The sequence below is a fragment of the Mauremys mutica genome, chromosome 5 (genome assembly GCF_020497125.1).
Source record: "Mauremys mutica isolate MM-2020 ecotype Southern chromosome 5, ASM2049712v1, whole genome shotgun sequence".
In the NCBI taxonomy this organism is placed as follows: Eukaryota; Metazoa; Chordata; order Testudines; family Geoemydidae; genus Mauremys; species Mauremys mutica.
Window position 1 is genome coordinate 55,465,242 of NC_059076.1, and position 5,298 is coordinate 55,470,539.

The following is a 5,298-nucleotide window of genomic DNA, read 5'->3' on the forward strand; positions in this document are numbered from 1 at the left end:
ATAGTCTCTTAATAGCTGACCTATTAGCTACTGTAAGGATAATATGATGCATCTCCACATTTTAAAAGTTTCAAGTACTTGTTTTCAATTATACTCAGATCTTACAAAAAGACACCCTTGTAAATCTGATTTCAAATACAGGGGAATATTTTTTTAAATATATTCATTCTACCATGAAAATATTTCATACAAACATCTATTCACATACAAACACGTTAAAACTTGTGAAAAGGGTTTCCCACACCTGTGGTTTTATGGCTTGAATATTTCATTGCTTTGAATTGATATACCTAGTTCCTTTGAAAAAAAATGAAGTCTAAAAATCAAATGTATTTAAAATAAAATTAGAGAAGGGCAGCTTCTGCTTACTGGAGGGAGAAGACAGACACAAGGAGGATTCACTGGATAGTTAGAAATCAGTGTTCAAAACCTTTGATCTATGACAGGTAAGCATACAACCATAAATCATGCACCAATTTTTTAAAGTAATTTGGAATACAATTTATAATCACTACTTCCAAAATATAGTTTTAAGGCTGCTAGTTCCATAGAGATATCCCCGGATTCTCCACTGGCGTAAGTAGGTGCAAATCCATTGACTCCAGTGGAATGGTGTCTGCTTTTATCAGATGGGTGAAGTTGGTCCTCTGTCTCAAGTTTCCCATCCAAATACTCGGACATTATGTTACTTATGATACTACATACATTGCCCCAGGTTTTTTTTTTTTGTTTGTTTTGTTTTTAAAAGGACCATGTTTTAGTTATATGGGAAATAGTGCTTTTTCCTTTGCTCATTTTTGTTTTTAAACACAAAGTTATTTGATACCATTGGACCAAATTCAGAGGTGGCCTCCAGAGGATACATCTGTTGTGGAGATGAAATAAAAGCCACAGAGAATCTGATCTGGGGAATCCCATACCTCTGAACACCACCAATGTGACCTTCAGTGTCCTCTCCAAGGAGATGTCAAGTCAAGCAAAAGTGTTCAAAATTGAAAGCTCTTCGGGGCAGAGACAATGCCTTCTTGTGTTTTAATACAGCCACTAGTGCAATGGGGCTGCAATCTGATTGGCATCTTCAGGTTCTACTGCAATATAAGTGACATCCACAAACAGCAGCAGGGTAAATGGGACCACACAGTATGAATCAATAGGGTCCAAAGCCAATGGAAAAGGGAAGCAGATGGGCTACATCTATCACTACATGGAGATCCAGCAGTAGCTAGAAGAAAACTAAGTGCACTGGCTGTTTTGTGCCTTGAGCACATGGTGGTGGTTGTGGATCCCCCTCGCAGCCCTGCTGAGTTCTCTTGTTCCTCTTGAGCACAGCAACATTATTGCAGCTCTGATCCCTTGTTTGGGATTGTGTAACGATAGTCTCCCCTTTAATTTTAGCCTTTTAAGGCTTAAAGCTCTATTCACTCCATAAATGTCTAGGCTCTCACACCACACATCATCACAGAGGTGGAGATCATCATCAAAGCAAGGTCCCAGATCTTTTGACTGTCTGTTTCACCAATGAGCACTTAAAAGTATGTCAGAACTGCAGAAAGGCAGAATGAAGTAGAGAATTCATGTAGTCAAGTCTTTCTAACCCATTCCACTTTCCACTCAGGTTGACTAAAGGCGAGCAAAACCCAGCTCCAACACGATTTTGATTTTCCAAAATTATCCCAGCTCAGATTTGTCAGGTTGAGTTTTGTGGATTAATTCCTCTTAACTTGAGCAAAGGTCAGTGTGACACCCTCTTCAGATCTGTAGTTAAAATGGCCAAAACTAGAGGGAGGTTCAACAGATACAGGAATGTAAGGTGGCCAAATTATGGCATCAGAATCTCCTGGAAACCCCTTAGAATCCTTAAAAGGCACAGTGTGTTGAGAATGACTAAGAAAACAGCTTAATCCCACTTCCCTGTTCCTGATGTCCACAAAAGACACCCAGCAGCTAACATTACAGTTCAGAGCCCTTCTTTTTATGCTGCTTTGGCTCTTCTACAATTACTAGGTCTTTCAGCAATCTCAAGTTCCTCCATTTCTCTAGTTTCTTAAGAGACTTGATGCTAGCTCTCCACAAACTATTGGGTTCCTGATTACAATGACAAGCTGCTGTCTTGGCAGTGCTTAGTCCTAGCCAGATTACCTGACAGAAAGACAAAGGCAATCTAGGGCACAAATCACCATAGTATTTAGGCTGAGGACTGATTTGCAAACTGCTTTATGTGCTGCTCCTTCATAAGAAGGCGCTGGGGCAATCGCCTTATTACAGAGTCTTATTTGTGGGAAGGTTTTGCAGACCCTGATACAAACAAGGAGGTTGAAATCTAAGTCACCTCCAAATCACAATGAGCATCTAGAAGGGGACTACATATTCTGCTGGGCCATCCTCCAGGAATAAAGAATACTACACCACGTAGTCAAGCAGCATTCCCTGCTCAGCATGTGTCCCCATCTGTAGTTCATCTGCCTTCAATTTCTTTTAATAGGTCTTTGCCAGGCTCAGAGCACAAGAGTTTGCTGCCCTCATGTGAATCTAATTCTATTTAGATTTTGGTTTAATTACATATTTAGCAACACAGTAAATGTATCCAATCTCCTGTGGATAAAGACTACTTGCCTAGAACCAGAGAGAGAAATGGTCTGGTATAGGTCTCTTAAGTGCCACTACTCTCAACTCATTTCACAAAGATATTTTACCTGAAGGCTTCCAAAAGTTTATCTGCAAGGTCTAGAATGGATTAATAAATTAAACTGGAGGCTACCCATATAATTCTGAACAATCAAAGGTTACTGAGCCAACAAGGCCATTGAAACAAATGAATATATCAGAGTGCATTTCAAGCCAAAATTGGTGTCCCTTTAAAAGAAATCGATATTCACATCAGCAATTTCCAGTCCCTGAGAGCCCACAGGAGAAATGAAAAAGAATCAGACCCGACTCAAAACAAAGATGCTGATGTTATAAGACGTGTAACTGGGGAAGAACCAGCAGAAGGATCAACAGATTCTAATGGAGCAGGGAGAAGTAGTTTAACAAGGTGGAGAGAGAGATTAGGCTTTTGCTTATCATGATTATGGCATATCCTCAGACTTCAACATCCTCAAATCAGTACTTGATAATCTGCTTGCCCAACACCAAAATGAATGGCTTTAGAACAAACAAACAATTAAGACCATTATTTTGGCAATCTGAGGGCTTAATTCTCTATTTTTTCACTACAATAATCAAGTCTGTAACTAGCAGAAAACATTTGTCTAATGTTTGCCTTAAAAAACAAAACAGATCACCTCCATGAACAAATTCATGGGAAACAGCAGAAGCAGGGATCAAAGTGAAGCAAGAGGACTGTAGTAGACAGAATACTTTATGCAAGATTTTCCAAATGACATGGAAACATAAGCAACCTCCCTATGGACAATTACCTAGAGCAAGTCAAATCCGTTTGCTATTCATTCATAGCAGAGTTCATTCAGACCATTTTTGTTTCCCATTGAAACACAACCCTAATTTTCTATACCCTTCCAACAGTTTAGAGGAAGACATGCCTCTAATAAAGCAGTAATTACGTCTCAACATTGTGATGCTCTTAAAATATTGATCTGCGGTGATGCTCTTAAAATGTTGATCTATGTGGAGGCAGGAATAGTTCTAACGTTCATATTTCCTTTTGAGGGTCATCTGCTGAAGTGGTATTGTCAATCAGCCTTTGACAACTCTCTGCTATGTGTGAGGATCAGTTTGGTCTCTCAGCATACCCAAGCTGAGTCACCAAAATATCATCTATGTAGACCACCTGCCATAGATGAAGAAACAGCGATGTGGCTACAGTCTCCAGAGTGAGGGGGTGTTGGAAAAGCCTGCATTCTGATCTTTGCTGGGAGAGTGCCATGGAACCCATGGCATAGACCCACCCACTGAAGATTAGCTTCTGTGCAAGCCTAAATGCCAAGGTCCTGAAAAGGCTTTGTGATCAACAATTGTATGAGCTAAATAAACAGAGCCCCAAATTAAAGAGGGCCTTACTTAAATTCCCTAACTCTGTATGTACACCACAGAGCATAAACTTTGAAGATCCTCACAGAGCATAAAATAGCAACACCATTCTCCTGTGTCTTTGGTCCATCCAATGCATTGTCTAAAAACATCTAGTACCTAAACTGTCAGATATCTTTCCCTATTTGAATTGGAAACCTGCATTCATACTAGTTTTCAGATCCAAGAAAACTGGATGGGTAGCTTTCATCTCTTAAAGCAATAGATCAAAGATGCTACTGCTGTTGTAGAAATTTAGTTCTAATTTTCCCTAAAATTTTTGTATGTCTCACACACAAAAATTCTCTACCCATGTAAAGGAAGCGTATTGCAAATGCATTTTAACTGTGCCTGAACTACTTAAAACCCCCAAACAAAAAGGTCATCAGGATTGTGGACCCCCCAAGAAGGCCGGGATTATCTAAACTGAAATGGTGGTTTTATTAATCTCTTCTACAACATTAGGAATGACTTGTTAATTTCCAGATGAATGTTCAGGGGCCCCTGCTATCTGCTGAAGCAGATCTATAAACGAGACAAGTTGACATTTTCTAAATGTCTCAACAATAGTGACTGATGTTTTTACATTCATTGTTTCAGTCTTTCAGTATAACCCCTTTTGCAGTTGCTATTTGAATCTTACTATGTCACCTATCACTAAACTCATTCACTATGCCTCAAAATCAACAAGACCAGTATGGGCCATATTCTCTGCAGATGTTACACTAGTGGAGACTGTGACCCTCTATACCAGAGGTGGGCAAACTACGGCCCGTGGGACTGTTCTGCCCAACCCCTGAGCTCCTGGCCGGGAAGGCTAGCCCCTAACCCCTCCCCCACAGCCTCAGCTCACTGTACCGCCACCGCAATGCTCTGGGCGGTGGGGCTGCAAGCTCCTGGGGTAGCGCAGCTGCAGAATCTGGCCTGACCCGGTGCTCTGTGCTGCGCGGTGCGTGGCTGGCCTGGTGCAGCCACGCCGCCAGCCACCGGTGCTCCAAGCAGCGCAGTAAAGGGGTAGGGAGTGGGGGAGGGGGGTTGGATAGAGGGCAGGGGAGTTTGGGGGGTGGTCAGGGCCGGGGGTGTGGATAGGGGTGGGGGCAGTCAGAGGGCGGGGAATGAGGGGTTGAATGGGGGCGGGGGTTCCAGGGGCTGTCAGGGAGAAGAGGTAGTTGGATTGGGAACGGGTCCCGAGGGGCAGTCAGGAAGGAGAAGGGGGCTGGATGGGGTTGCAGGGGGCAGTTAGGGGCAGGGGATCGGGGGGTGGTCACG